General features: G+C 39.4%; 1 protein-coding gene across 1 annotated transcript in view; it reads right to left on the bottom strand.

The window, feature by feature from the left end:
- The window catches only part of LOC105928369 (rho guanine nucleotide exchange factor 28), an 86773-nt gene that overhangs the window by 59901 nt on the left and 10150 nt on the right, over positions 1–16722 (bottom strand).

The raw sequence follows: 16722 nt of genomic DNA, 5'->3' as shown, positions 1-16722 counted from the left end.
ATTTTTTTTTTTGCATCAAGGTAAATTGATTTTAAACTTTCAAACCCATTGTTTCTTACAGTTTACAGTCCTTTTAATGAGATTTCAGACCAAGACCTTCCTCCCTCACCCAAGCTATTATTGTTTAAAACTACAGGTACAAGCTTATGATGAGCAATTCTGTTAACAATCATCGCAAGCCGCCTGTCCAAGCAGACAAGCCAGCTAACTGACCAGCCTGACATCAGCTTGTTATTCTACATAGAGCAGAACAGAAAAAATGTATAATATTCCCAGAAAATCTTTAGATATAGTCTGTGGAGATTTTTTAAGTATTATGAAAAGAATTCGGTCTGGTTTTATTCTCTCCATTATACTGAGAACTGTGCCACTTAAAATTATTGCAATTGATTTTGGATTTCTTCTCATTTCTCATTCATCAGAATCCTCGTTGAATGGATGCAGTTTAAACAGCTGGTTAAATCTATATCTTTCCTGGCCAATCCAGATCATGTAAATCCAATCCTTTCCATTCTAAGCAATTTCCCATCCAGCGTGCCTCACGCTCTGTCCTAGGGCCAGTTCTGTTTATGATCCCTTCACACGTTCCCTAAATAAAAAGTAATTATTTCAATTACTCTGTTATGAGACCTATTATCCTACCTCTACTCGAGGATTACTGAGGTTTTAAAAGTTAACATTTAAATTTTGGTTAAACCTCTACTCCCTATCCTTTTCCTTTTTTGAAGTACTTCCTGTGCCGGAGAAAGTTTTGTCCAGCTGTATGGAAAGAGAGCAGCAGCCCTGCCTTGCCCCATTTGGTTGTTACACGCGCTGACCAGCTGACAGAAAGAAGGTTCACACACTACGTTCCCCTTTCTCACAAGAAATACACATTTTGCCATTTGGAAAATATAGCATACAAAAACCCAAAAAAAACATTTATCAGGTAATTATTATTTAAAACTATTCAAATCATACTCACTGTTTCCGTTAAGGCAGCTAAGCACCAGGGCCAGGGCAGACTGACTGACTAACCAGCCAATATCAAGGGACTGAATTTATGTAGCACTTTTATTTAGCACATTACACTACAGCCACATTCACGGAATCGCCCTCACTAATGCACAACTATTCATACACTGGATATGCAGATCAGTAAGCAACTTGGGGCTCAGTGCCTTGCACGGGGGCACACTGACATGTGACAAGGGGAAGCTGCAATCAAACCCACAACTGCGATTGCAAGATGACTAGTCTACCCTAAAATCAGCTCGTTAGACTTGTTTTACTCAATTAAGAGCCTTTTACCGAATTTAGCAGGTGCTCTTACTACATTTTTGCGTTTTTTTATATCAAAATGAACATTAAATAGGTAGTATAGGTAACACCGTTAAACCTGTAATCATTAATATATTATTTTTGTAGCAGTAAGAATCATTGTTACATTTCTGTTTAAAATTAAAGCAATTCCATCATACTATACATTTTTGTTTTCTATATTTATTATGTACAAATAGTGAAGCCTCCGACTATTTTTACTCAGCGTTATGATACTGCAAGAGTCTCCCAGGCCTGCTTGGCAGTAGGCACGTGAACATGTCACAGGAACGCATCAAGGACACGGTTATCTTCTAGTTTGAATAGAACAAGTTTGATCCGAACTGGCATCCCGTTACCTTTTTTACCCGTTTTCCGGCACAATCCTCATCCTGGGGAATGAAGGCCAGGAGTAGTTGAAAGGAGAGTCTGAGTCAGAATCCATGACTTTTGACGTCAAAGAAAAAAAAAACTTCATCCGCGCAGCTCAGGAGCCTAAACACAACCGAGCAGCGCCTCAATTCACATCCAATCCCCACATGGCAGAACAGGCTCCGGACAAGCTGTGGCTCTCGCTCTTGTTTTTTTCCAGAGAGCCCCTGACACTTCAAGAGTGAGCCAGCATGTTCCTCTCTGTCTGTCTCCTCTAACCACCCTTCCCCCTAAAATCCTCGCCTCCCCCCTTTTCCCCGACCCGTCCGACAGAGCTGGGACGCAACTGTGCCGTCCTTAGCCTCGCTCCTAGTTGCTAATGACTTTCTTTTCCTGCCTTTCTAAGAGTTCGTCTTAAATCTGTGTCAATGTTCTTTGACTCGGTCACTCATACATAATGCTCGGCACTGGGCGAGCAGGGAAGATATCAACACATGCTGACAGCAGCAGGGGGAGGAGGGTACTGACTCACTGAAGAGTGGCTGAAGGAAGGAGTGAAGCAGAGCGAGAGAGAGAGAGAGAGAGAGAGAGAGAGAGAGAGAGAGAGAGAGAGAGAGATGAAGTTAAACAGTGACTTTAGAAGCTGCAGCAAAAAAAAAAAAAAAAGCACAACAAGCAGTTCCAGAGGTGAGAGAAATGAATCAAATCCACCGAGTTCAAGAGCGTCTCAAAGACAAGTCTCTGCATCTGAGTCCAAACATCTGAAGAGACTTCCCCTTCTGTTTCTTTATATTTTAGCATGTAAAAGCCGAGCTAGACAGGGGGGGCGACTGCCAGGTCAGCGGCCCCTCACCATGGAGGACAGCCCTGAGAGCAGCTTCTGTTTTCTCCATCCACGTTGCTGCGCTCCTCCTTTCCTTTTCTTTTTTTTCTTTTTTTTTTTTTTTTTCCCTCCCGCTACCAACCTGCAGGGTCACGTACGGTGCAGCGGCATGGATGCAATTTAGATTCTGCAAACGGACTGGTTAAAGACAGTTAAAGAGAGAAATTGGACGACCAGGATCGCAGCAGGAGGCCACAAACGCATGTTTATTAATGCGCGTAAATGTAAGAATGTGATAGAAAAAAAAGAAAAAAGAAGGACCAGAAGGGTTTAGGAAGGAGAGCATATGCTGAGAAGAGAGAAAGAGCCGCACTGTGGCTGCAGGAAAAAAAAAAGAAGAAGCTGTGTGTGTGTGTGCATGGAGGAGGCTGCTGGAGGATGTTGGCACTGTACTGGTGCGCATTAATGCTCGCCTTTGTGGGGTCTGTGTGAGGTTTAATCCCTTTTTCCAGTCTCCAATTAGATCCCTCGGTTGGGGTCAAGGAGATGGCAAGGGAGAGGGAGGGGGGGGGGGGGGTCTTGTTGGCGCTCCCGGCGTTGCGCTTATCGTTTCTTGTCACCTCACCAAACTATCCCCCATCATAAATCCCCTTACTACTGCTCTGTGTCTTTTCCCTGCCGTTTTAAAACTCCGTCGCTCTCCTCTCCCGTGGGGATCTCAGTGAGCGGCTGGAAAACTGCATTCAGAAAAATCCTTGGCAACCCTCATTCAGCCACAAACACCCCTGTTAAAAACAAAACAAAATAAATCTCCTATATCCTTCGCTTCCTTTTAAACGCGTTCTTCCCTCCTGCATTGTTTTGGGGGTTTTTTTCTCTCACACACACATAATAATCGCTTCCATATACAGCAAGTTTCTTTCTTTATTCAGCTGTGTAGGGTCTGTTTTTTTTTAATGTTGGTTGGCTAAACTCAAATTAAAGGTGATTCGAGAGACCCAATGTAGCTTTCTACTCTGGGTGGCATCAACGATGGGTGCAAAAAGGGAACGAAATCATATAGACCTACTTATAAACACACATATATATTGATTCTGATTGTTAGGCAGCCAGGGTTAGAGCCCCCCTCCTTTTCCATTATGTCTTTTGTCTTGAAACTTAAATTTATTAACAATGTGTTTTAAAATGCTCTTGAATAAAAGCAAACCGTATGGCCTTTTTTTTTAATGAAGTTACAGTAAGTTGAGAGGGTGAGAAGAAGGATGACATCAGGAAGACATGGGGAACATGGCAAGTACCTTCCAAATACCACATCCCTCGCAGAGACCCCGGCTGCACAGATTCTATCTGTCTACCCGATGACGCATACGCTCTAGTTAAACACCATACTGCGTGTGTCAACAAGCAGATGCACTTACAATATAAGCTTCGATAGTTTGCTAAATATGCAAAAGCCTGCAGGTCAGTCACTGGTGATGCCCGGGCGCTCTGGAATGTCTAATGAAGAATTCGAAGTCTTCATGGGTCAGAAGACTGGTTCATATTGAAGAAGACGCCATAAATAATGTCCATGGCTTTGGTTTTATTTCACGCAAGCCACTGAGGACATTTTTTTAAGGAGCTGAATGAGGTCAGTCGTCAGAGCCTATGCAGGAAAATAGCAAATTTTGCAAATAAAAAGACGTAAACTCACAGAAAACAGGGAAAACAACACCACCTACAGAGCGTCAGAGTCCAGTGCCAAGTATTATGAACTTGTAACCACAACATTCTTACGCCGAGGCATCAGTCCTCTCTCTGCAGCAATCAAGGCAATTATTAACCCACAGGATGTTCCCAGTTTAAAGACCCTCGTTTTACTATCCAGAAGCTGCTCAGGGCAAAGCTTCTCGAAGCATGCTATTCTAGTCCAGCCATTTTCAAGCTTTTTAGTACCAACACAGTCAAAAAAACACAGAAATTACCACCACACTGACAGACTTTAGAAACAGTGGTATAACAGGACTTCGACTATACGAAACGAAGCAATCTCTAGGATGATCCGTACAGACCAAGCATCATTTCACACCAACCATGAGAAGGTTTCTTACTACTCTGACAAGCAATGAGTTTCAGTTTTCTATATCCTTTTACTCTACTTTAGGAAAGTGTGGTTATCTGAGTCCAATAAATCATGCATAGCAGCAGAGCATTACTTAGATTGACTTTGTTTTGGATCCAGGGTCCATAAGGCAAATGGCTCAAACAACAATTTGAATCAAAATAAATAAAAATGGGGTGCAGTAAAAACTTGTTGAAAATCATAATTTAGTTGAAATTTTCAGTGGGAAATAAAATCAATTTCTGCCAGTTTTGAATGCCAAAAATATGTTTATTCTTCAATTCAACATTTCCATCTGGCACCACTCTCCATGATTTGGGCATTGTTTTAGAGTCTAAATACAAATATTTAATAATATTGCATTCTTTGGTCCATTAAACAATTGATTTGTTAAGATTTACCTTGTAAGTAATTTTTATCTAAATTTCTTTAGAGTACCGCTCAGTAATGTCCACCAAAGTTTTTCCAAAAAAATCATCACGCAACATTTTCTTTGCACATCACTTCAAATTCAACAATTTCTTCTTCTTTTTTTGTGGCACCGTCGCTGTAAATGTAGCATAACGAGACTCCAAAACCTCTAGGCGAGGGAAAGGAAAACATGTTAGCAGGCCTGAAACGTGACCCCATTGTCAGCTGGGAATGTAGTCAACCAGGGTTGAGGATTAGTGCCGAGGTCCAAAGTTTTGGTCAGGAAAAAGTAAATGTTTCCTCCTTTAATGATTGAAAGATACTTTTAGAAAATCCTATGATTAAACCAGCAAAGATCTGTCAGCACAAAGCCTGGCACAGCTGGCCCTAGAATTAAAGCCATGTCGTAAAGTATACACTTTGTGTTCGAGGGGATCGTAACGTAATTACCAGAGTCAGAGCGTGAAAGGTCGTCCTCTTCGTCCTCCTCGTTCAGGCCGAAAATCAGGGGCTCCTCGCAGTCCTCGGCGAAAAAGTTGAGAACCTTTGGGTGGAACAACGAGCACGTTTACACAGGCAAACCTTTTTGCTTCACGCACAGCAGAAAGCACAATCCGCGCTAAGGACAAAAACACAAGTGTTTGGCCATCGCCTGGCCGTGTGAGAGAAATCAATTAGTTAACCATCTGCATCACATAAAAGCCGTTCCATTGGATGACCAGAGTCCTGTGCCACACCTGTCAAAACATTAAACACACATTCAACCTGCTCAACAAAGCTGGCTTTTCTTTGCTGTGTGCAAGGTGCCAACTCCAACACCTCAACAACAGGAGAAGCAATAAAGAGCAGAGCGGCACGGTCCCTTTGCTGCAAAGCTGCTGCGTATTTTTATCAAACTGCCACTGAGAGAAGGATTTAGAATTACAACCAAAATATACAATGCTGTGAACAAAATATTACATTTGTTTGCAGATTTCTTCACTTGTTCTTTTGTCTCACACTTAAATGTGTCAGATCATTAAACTGATTTCATCATTATAACCCCAAAAGAATAGTGCATGCTTGTCTTGTTAAAGTCATGAATAAACTGTGGTTAACGACACTTTTTGTTTAATTTCACGTGTCACACAGGCCAGATTTCTCCCAGTCTTGTTAAATCAAGAAATCTCTTCAAGAGGTCCTTTCTGAAAACATGAAGTTGGCTTAAAGATGTCCAGAAACAACACATCATGCTGCCGGTCTAAAGCGACTCAGGGACAGAGCTAAAACAAAGTTATTGAACTCTGTCCGTCTGGAAACGGGTACAAATACAATTTCTCAGACTTTAGGACTTCAGCAAACCACAGTGGGAACCATTATCCACACAAACAACAAACGAACATTGTTGAACTTTCCCAGGAGTGGCCGGGCTACCAAACTAACTCCAAGAGGACACTGACGACTCATCCAGGAGGCAACAAAACTACCCAGAACAGCATCTGAAGCTCTGCACACCTCACTTATCTCTGTTAAGGTTCATGATTTAATAATAAGAGAGAGACAGGGCAAATATGTATTCCATGAGAGAGTTTTAAGGTCAAAACTGCTGCTGACCGATATACAACCACAGAGGACCGTCTCACATGTGCCAAAAAAACGTTGTGATGATCCTGGGGAATTTTGTGAAACTATTTTCTGGACTGCTGAGACAGAACGGGAAATATTTGTAAGGAGTGCTTCATGCTAAATCTGGTACTAAACTAACAGCATTTCAGGAAAAAAAAACAACTCCAACAAACATGGTGGTGATAGTGTAATGGTGTGGGATTGCTTTGCTGCGTAGGGACCAAAACAAATTGCCATAACGAACACAACCATGAATTCTGCTCTCTAGTAATAAAATCCTATGGGGGAATGTCTGACCATCATTTTGTGATCTTGGTGTCAAGTGCACTTTGGTTATGGTAAGAACACTGACTTACATAAAGCACACAAGCAAGTTCACCTCTGAATGAGAAAAACAAGTCCAAATAAAGGTTTTAGAATGCCCTAGATTTCTGATTCAGGCCAATTCTTCAGATTCAGAAGCTGTGGCATGACCTTAAACGGGCCGTTCATGCTCCAATGAGGCGGAAATTAAACAACTTTGACAAAGACAAAATTCCACCACAGCAAACTAAAAGACTCATTGCCAGTTCACGAGTCAGCTGACACCAAGCGGGGCACAACCTGTCAGGTTATTAGTTTTAGGGGGCAGCTACTTTTTTCCCCCACATAGGACCAGGTTGGTTTGGAACGCTTTGTTTTCCTTGATAACTTAAATCATCTTTTGCACTCTTTGCTCTTGGCATCAATCCAGGCTATTTTAGTCGGATACCTAAATTTGTTTGATGATCTGAAACATTTAAGTTTGCTGCAAACAAAAGACCGGGACCCTTTTCATGGCCCTTTAATTGTGGCCCGTGTCTTAATGTCCATCTGGTCTGCATCAAATACTCACGTTTTCATCAGCAGAGTTTTCTCCATTTATGTCAGCATACAAAGCTGAAAGATGAAGCCACACAGCAGCAGTTAAACTTCAAAAAGAGACTCCAGCGTGCACACATGTTAGTCCATTTTTTAATGATAGCACGTAAAGTCTGACATTTGTTTTCTTTTCATAACCTCAGGGGCTTTTTACAGTGCAACCTTGATCTCCTCCTCCCCCCCCCCCCTTTTTCTTTTACTACCATGTGCATCTCAGACCAAAGACTTTGGTGTATGATCTCTTACCAGAAACAAAACATTGACAAACAGTGTTTGGTTAGTTTGATTTGTGACACTGATTCCAAGTAAAAATGTAAAGTGGGGAAAGGTTAGAGGAGAAAACAAAAGAGCACAAAGAGGCCTGAGAAAGAAAAAGAAAGCTGCAGCTTGAGCATATAAAATGTTTGTGGGGGGGAAAACCTGAATGTTGTATCTTTTCCTACTTGTGACATCAGGAAGTACAGACACGGTGACACAGGGGAGTATTGATGTCTACTGTTTGGATAACACTAGCACGAATGCACAATGAAGGGATAAACGAGACTGAGGGAATGCACCAGAAATAATGTCTGCATTGCTGCTATATTAGTCATCATATCCTTACTGTGGCTCTTGGTCTGTTTGTTGGTCACTGCATGAAACATTTCCCATGAAAATATGCACAGAGTAGGAATGAGGGGCCCTCAGCGCCCCCCGCAGGTCAAATCTAATAGCAGTCGATGGAATTTGTTGCGTCTGCATTTGCAAATGTTTTCCTTACACAGCACCATTCACTGGCACACTTCATAAAGATGCGTTCAAACCTTAAATTATTTACATGTTTTAGTCTAGTAGCATAAGCTCATTCTGAACATTTTTGAAAATACCTAGTTGTTAATATCTGTATATTTGTTCAGAGGGAGAAATAATACCCTAAACTAAAAGAAACAACTGTTTCACTTCTTGGAACAAAATATAATTCCTTTAAAGAAGGGCTCTGCAACCTTTACAATTCAAAGAACCATTATGCCCTCAAACCTCTTAAATCTAATTCTTTTTGAGCTGCACATATTACATGACATTTTAAAAAGAAAAAAAACACAACTTCTATTTTAGATGGATCTACTATAGGAGATGTGTTGTTATTTTTTTCTTTAAAAGCCACCATTTAATTCTCATTTTCAGGGTTTAAAATAAAGAATAACTTTTGCAAAAAGGGAATACATTTTCTTCTATGAGATGTAACTGACGCAAAATGATGAAAAAAGTAGACAACTTAATGACAAGACAAAAAAAAAACAATATTACTGGCTCTTTTCGTGTTATTTAATTATGGAAATTCAGTACAATTATAATATGGAAAAAAAAACACTGTTGAAATCTGCATTTATTACGACATCTAAATTAAAACCTTAGTTGTCTTGCTATCATTTTTAGCTAAAGTTATTTAGAGCCATTGTGGAAGTCTCAATGAGCTACTTGTCACAGGTTGCAGACTCTTGCTTTAAAAATTATACTGTAATATGACAATCTGTCTTGAGGAACTTTAAAACAGTAATCTATGACTTTTCTGACCTATTTCTCTTAGCCACTGATAAAAATGTGACGGACAAAATAACAATAAACATGCATTTCAAGTAAAGGAGGTGGGTGTTGATCTACATAAACACCTAAAATTGCCTCTAAGAGGGAGAGCAACAACTAAAAAGTAAACAGCTTGAACAGTGAATATGAATGTTAGAGGCATTGGTCTCTCTAAATTGCCCTCAGGTGTACGTGGGTATAATTTGTCCTGTGAATCTCTCTGTTGTCCTGTGATGAACTGGCTACTGATAGACATGAGGCTACCCCAACCCACACCACCCCGGCAAGTCGGCTCGTGTCAGAGGATATAGGTGATGGATAGATTTGAAAAGAAGACTCACATAAATCTCCAAGTTTTCTTAGTTAAACCCCGCATGGTATGATATAGATTTTGTTTTAATTGTTTTGTTATGTTTTTCTCATGCTATCAAACATAGAATGTTTCTTTATTTGTTTCTGAATATAGAAAAAAGTAGCCATAGTTTTTTCAAATGATAATGCAAGCAAAGACAAATATATTGTTAATTAATTACTAATCTATTTATGGACAAATTTCTTGTGAGGAGAAGTTTCAATTTATTATAAAAATCTAAATGGGCACCTTTTTTCAGTTCTGACAAACTTTTGCAGTACTTCGTTCCCCCAGTAGATGGTAGTCTGTTTCTGTGAACATTTTGATGAAAATATCTAGTCCTCTTTCACCTCTATCTATCTTGGCACTCTCACTTTCTCTCTCTCACACACACACACACACACACACACACACACACACACACACACACACACACACACACACACACACACACACACACACACACACACACACACACACACACACACACACACACACTTCACAATGTCATAGATATATCATTAATTTCTTTATATTTTCTTCTCAAACACCCGGATATCCTTGTAACATTTTAACAACAAACAATAGTTTTAAGGTCTTTCATTCTCCCTGCTTTTCATATATTTTCAGCCCAGTCGTTCCTGAACATGGAAACATCAGATTCAGGTCCGTTTTTTTTTTTTTTTTTTTTTTTTTTAAGAAACAGGAAACAATATCCCACAAAGACCTGACAGAGGACCCGAGAGATGCATTATACTCCAGTTGATTTATTTTATGCCAGAATCACCTTGATTGTAAAGAAATTCTACTTTATGTCTGTTTGTTTGTTCATTGTTCATTTGGTGCTTTCCATAGATTCAACAACAGGAAAAAGCTTTAGAAATTGGCTGGTGGTAATGAAAGCACCTAAAAATTTAACAATGTGTATGAAATTGGTCGATACTAAACTGAAAATGAGAAAAAAGCAGGCACAGTTCCAATAAAAAAAGTGAAGGAACTACAAAAAGCCCAAAAATAATACTGATCAAGACCTCTTTAAAAGATCACAAGAAAGTAAGAGTTTGGTAGCAAGTAATAAGGAATGACTTAGGATAGTTTACAGTGTTGTACATACAGACAAATTAAAAGGTTTTTACCCGTGTCTGCAGGGTCATCTACGAGTTCTTCCTTCTCGATTATGGTTTCCACTCGCTCCCTACTCAGCGCTTTGATCTGCAGAACAGAAAGTAGTGACTGAGGAAAAAAGATGCAGTAAACTAACCAAATAAAAACTGTGGCCAGTGTTGTTTGGTCCATTTAATCAATTAGAAACACTTCCTAAGTAATAATGTGATAATTAACAATAATATTTAAATTTAATTTCTATGGAATTAAAATTGAATTCAATATGATATTTTCGTTTGAGGAAAAAAAATACAATATTTAATTTTACATATGGATATTATTGATTGGGCAGAGATAACAAAAAAAATAAAATGTTGTTTAATAGCCTTTCTTCGAGGTCAAACAAAAGAAAAGCATGAATGAAAAAAGTAATTCAATTATTAGGAAAATTAATAATATTTCTTTAAAATCAAAACTATTTCTGATGAAGAAACAAAATCACATTTCAGTTATGTGACAAACTTTATTTGGTTCTGTTCCTTTCATCTAACCAAACTTGTAATGTATTTGTTAGTACTTTGGAAAGTGCCTTGAGATGACATGTATCATGTATTGGCACTATATAATTAAATTTTAATTGAATAGTTTAAACTTTTTTCTGTATGATGGCACTTTTGAGAGCTTTAAGTTTTTGCTTAAAGAAATGTTGAAGAAATTAAACTTGAAATGCATACAGTACATCTTTGCCCACAAAATGTCCAACTCACAACTTTTTTTTTTTATTATTGGAGAAAACACTTATGCATGTGGGCGCTTACATTTATGTAATGTGGAGATTTAAACTTCCTAAGCTATTTAGTCAAGAAAAAGCACATTACAAGACAATTTAAATATTTTCCTAGAATGTTTAACAAACATTGGCTTATTGAGCTTCTTAAATATCTTTAAGAATCTAAAGCTAAAAAGGCTGGATGAACATCCTCTGAGAGGCAAAATTGAAGGTTTTTGGACCTCCCTCCTCCTTACCTCCCTGAGGAAGTTCTCATCTCTGAGCCTTTTTCTGAGCAGGAGGATATCAGCGTATCGGCCCTCCACTGAACTCCACCTCAGGTTTTGTCGAACAGTCAGCGTCAGGTTCCCTGTGTCGTGGCAAAACCTCAGCAAGCGGGACCGATCTACCCACACCTGAGTCAGACCTGCTGGAGGAGTGGCGAGGGGGTTGGGTGGGCTGCAACATAACAGGATGGGCAGTTTTTTCCAATTAGGCACCCTTTCTAGGCAAGGCAAGGAAGGCAAAGGAAAATTTATTTACATAGCACAATTCCGTACAGAGACAATGCAAAGTGCTTCTAAGACTAAAGAGACACTTTAATCACTTTTAACATCAAACAATCACACTCTTAATCCTCTAAAAAGCCATAGCAATCATTAGAGGAATCATCCAAAACTGACACTGACCAGTCCTCATGATTTAAATCAATAAAAAAAAAATCAGTTACTCAGTTTACCCATATATGGCCCTAAATCAAAAGAAATCAATCTCTAGCTTCCTCCCCCAGTCCAAAAACGGTTATTTAGTTACTCTAAATTCCCCTTAGGTGTGAGTGAACGGCGCCATGGTTGTTTGTCTCCATGTTGCCCTGTGATAGGCTGTCAACCTGTCCAGGGTGTACCCCACCACTGACCACTGGAGATGGATACCCCCACCCCCCACCCCTACACTGCAACCCTGCACTGATAATAGGGTATAGTAAATGGACGGATACGTAGATGTTATAAATAATAGTCAAGCATGTAAATTAGGGATTCTTTGATTCAGTGTCCCAATCAACTCTGTTTGAAATGATTCTTGTCGAAAATCAACTCCTGTTATTGGTCTACTGTCTCCAAGAAATCTATGAAGCTGCAAATAAAATAAAATAAAAATTTGTCGATACTGCCAAATATGCAAATATATTTTGTTGATTCTAAAGATTCTGTGTTTTTCTCAGAACTCTTTCTGTGTTAGGTGACCTGATAAGATATTCCCAGATGTCTTCGATCAGTTTGAGGAATATGGTAGCTGTATGAGTTAAGGCATGTACATTATATTGCCAGATGTGTTGTGTTATCCCTCCCACTAGGTGTTCCAATCACGTGGCCACGTGTGTATAAAATCCAGTATCCCTGGCAGGCTGCTTCTACAAACATTTGTGTAACAATGAGATGCTCTCAGGAACTGAGTGAGTTAAAATGTGGTAGTATGATAGGATACCTATGGTTTAATAAGTCTAGTTGTGAAATTTCCTCACTACTAAATATTCCACAGTCAACTGTTAGTGGTATTATCAACAAAGTGGAGGTGTATGGGAACAAAGGCAACTCAGTCATGATGTGGCAGGCCGTGTAAAATCAGAAAGTGAGGTCCGTGGAATGGATGCTGACATGCAGAGGTTGCCAACGTTCTGTCAATGGATACAGGCCTCCAAACTACATGTGGCCTTCAGATTAATTCAAAAACAGTGCGTATAGCGCTTCATTGGAATGGGTTTCCAGGGTTGAGCAGCTACACCAAGCCTTACATCACAAAGTACAATGTTTTGGTGTAAAGCTCTCCGTTTCTTAACTCTAGAGCATTAAAGAGATGCTCTCTGCAGTAATGAACCGTGCTTCCATATGTGGCAATCCAATGGATGAGTTTGGGTTAGCCATGACAGATTGAACAATTTTAATGATGTTGACTCAGTTAGAACAGTGTAGAGATGGCTTCTTCATGTTCCAACATGGCTGTGAACCAATACTCAAAGCAAAGTTTAAAATGACATGGATGAACTTTACTGGAATGCTCTGAGTCCTGAACTCAGTCAGGTAGAATACCTTTGGATGCAACGGAGTGTTATCGCAGATCCTTCTTCCAAGCTGCTGCTAGATTTTTTTTTAACCTCCTTTGCTCTAAACAAACTCAATAAGTTTTTCAGCGTATGTCTTAAGAGCTCCTTTGAGGATCCTAATGTCTTACTTTGTGAGCAGCTCCAGGATCTCAGTGTTGCCTGTGTTTTGTGCGAGCTGCAGCGGTGTGACGCCCTCTTCATTAGGTAGACTGACAGCCATTAAACCCCCCGGTTGGCAGAGAAACAGCTCCGCCAGCCGGTACAGACCCCATCGCACAGCCAGGTGGAGGGGACACTCTCTGGGACTGCATTCTGCAGACAGGAGAAACAGATACAACGTCTGAAAGAAAAGTTTGGCATCACGTTTGGCTTCTTCTCCTTAGCCGCCCCCCCTCCCCGCTCCGCGGGGTCCGACAACTCAACGCCTCGCCTAAGCAAATTCCTAGGGGAAACACTGTATAGCATTAAACAGCTGACAGGCACGAAATTAACCGTTCCGGGAACAGTATTTTTTTGTTCTAACCGGTTCGGGAACGTCAATTTATTGGTGGAACTCATAACCGGAAACGTTATAATTACGTTTCTGTTCGGAATGAACCGATTGGGAAAAAGAAATCGGTTCAAAGCCCTGTGCAAAAAATGAATTCTAGGTTTGAATTAGTATAATCCGATTTAAGGCACAACAATTAACATAGTGACCCATAACAAAAATTAATACAATAAAATTAAAAAGTAAAATTATCTCCATTTAACCTACTTCAACAGTACAAAGCTGATTTTGCAATGTTAAATGAGTAATATCAGATCATAAAATAATATTAAATGATTTATCTATAAAACAGTATAAAAGTGAACGTTCAGCTCAAGATGATTCTTTTAGACATTTAGGGCTGCTACCTGCTTTTTTTTTAGGGACGAACTGGTTTTGTTTGGGTTCAGGTGTACCCATAATAATCAGAGGAACTAAAATTACCATGCAACTTTACTCTTGCAAGGTTTGCAGGTTTCAGTGTTAGCCATTTCTTTTCAAAATCCGAATTTGCCTTATTGGCTGAGACTATGTACACAAACAAGAAATTGAAATTTAGTGTCACATGCTCACAGCGTAAAGACGTGTACTATAAATCAAATTTAGCAGAAATAAAAAATGATAACAGGAAAGGTATGTAACCCTTCATGTACATGTATGTTCATAAAATGGTTTTAGTTATTTATTTATTTAAAAGCCAATCTGAAATCCATGGACTGCTTTCTATTGTAGAGCATTTTGTGCTGGTTCCATCACCAAACACAATGCCTACACATTTGTGACAGCTCTGGCATCCCGTACTAATATCAATAGACAAAAGTTGAGTCTAAAGTAATCTCGGCCGAAAACCCAACTTGTACCAAAAAACTTTATTTTGTTCGATGAACAGGTTAATTTAATCAAAAACTCTGCTTTTTGGAGTATAAATATGACATGACAAAGAAGCTTATTTCTATTTCTTTCAAACAAGTTAGATGTGTACGATTATGAAGTGAACACAGTCTTTTAAACTTGGCCATGTATACAGTAAGAGCAATAATTGAAACATGTTTTGAAAGAAAACTGGAACTTTGATAAACAAAGAAGGATAGTAAGAAAGATAGCAAAAATCTCCTACGCTCAATTTTAGGGAACTGAGGCAAAAAGTAGAATCTTAGGGAAACCAAAAGCATAATTTTAATGTTCTGTGCACATTATTTTTAGGTCTGCCAATGACTGTGGAGAGGAAAGCACTGTCTTGCAGGACAAAGTTTCTCAAATAAAGTTGAAAAATTTGAAGTTTTATGATAATTTTTCTTATCAAAGCTTTAAAAAGCTGTTGACTTTGATTTTTTTTTTAACAGATGTGGTTTTTCCTGGGCTCCACATAGTATCACATATTTATCTTTATCGCAACATCACTGTATGCAACATGCATATTTAGCAGAACTGCCTGAATTGAGTCAGATAGATCCATTCAGGCTGCATATGCCTGTGATATATTTGGTGACACTTTTTGTCTAATGCAGCATAAAATATCTAAAACCTTAAGGAAGTTGTAAAGTGCTAAATTCTCTCAAAAACTACAACTAGTTTCAATGCCATAATAGCAGATGTCTGCAAAAAGCAGCTTTTCGGGGGGCAAAAGGTGCTAGATAGATATAACGAATTTAATGGATAAAATGTTGGATAAGTTAATTATTTTCTCTTTATCTAGAGTTCATGTTTGCAATGAACTGAAAACTGAAATATTTTTATTAGGTTTTATTATTAGTTGTTTATATATTGCAAGGCATATCGTTATAGCACCAATCTTATTGCACATCGCATGTTTTCCTAATGTCATGCAGCCAGAGTTTTTAGAGCGCAATTATCAGTGACTCATGGGGGGGGAAAAAGAGTTTATAACCATAATTCATAAAATGTAGACAATATCGTGACGTCAGGAGTGCTGTCGTCCACCTCACTGTAGCGACTCAAGGGGAGACATTGCAATAAAACAGGCTGCCCTAACAACATTAACCAGTGAAATTATGTAGGTGGCCTTACACAAGCACTCGGGTCACACAAACAGATGGTGGAAGCTAGAAAACATTGGTCGGCACAAATAGACAGAGACCTTGCCTGCACTCACTCGCTCACCTTCAGATTTACTGAGCTGTGCCTGCAGTTCCTTCCCCATGGAAAAGCTCTATTAACCACATTACACGCTGCTTAATTGGCTTTGATGAATCTGACAGAAGCACACATGTGACTACGTTCACATCCGATTTCAACCCATTGAGCACAGAAAACTGGAGTGACAGCAGAGGGTGGACTGGAGGACAGAAGGGTTGAAGACTTGCCCCTTCCTACAAATTCCTGGCTTTGGTTTCCTTATGTAAAGCACGGTGATTTAAGTATTAACATTAAAATAAATAATTTCACTGGAATCACAATATTCCTAAACACCTCTGTTTTAGATAATCCCTTTGTAATAATTTAAGAATGTCAACATCTGCATAAAAACCACTGTATGGTGTGCAGGAAGGATTAATCAGTGACATAAAACAGTCCTGCTCTTACCATTTCCATGTTGGCTTCCCAGTACATTCCACTTTGGAGGAATGTCCAGGTTGGCCATGGCAAGGGCCACTTTACGATCCATAGCCCACCGAGAGCTCTCCTGGCGCAGGTTGAAGAGGCCGCTCAGCTCCTTGTGATCCGTGGCGTTCAGACGATGTCCGTGGATGATTATATGCTCTGCCAAGTCCTGAGAATAAATCAGCCGTCAAGAGGATAAAAGAAGTACCTAAAAGGAGAGCAATGAAGACT

This window comes from Fundulus heteroclitus, chromosome 12 (assembly GCF_011125445.2).
Source record: "Fundulus heteroclitus isolate FHET01 chromosome 12, MU-UCD_Fhet_4.1, whole genome shotgun sequence".
In the NCBI taxonomy this organism is placed as follows: domain Eukaryota; kingdom Metazoa; phylum Chordata; class Actinopteri; order Cyprinodontiformes; family Fundulidae; genus Fundulus; species Fundulus heteroclitus.
Note: the sequence above shows the minus strand (reverse complement) of the source record. Positions and strands in the feature narration are given on the sequence as shown.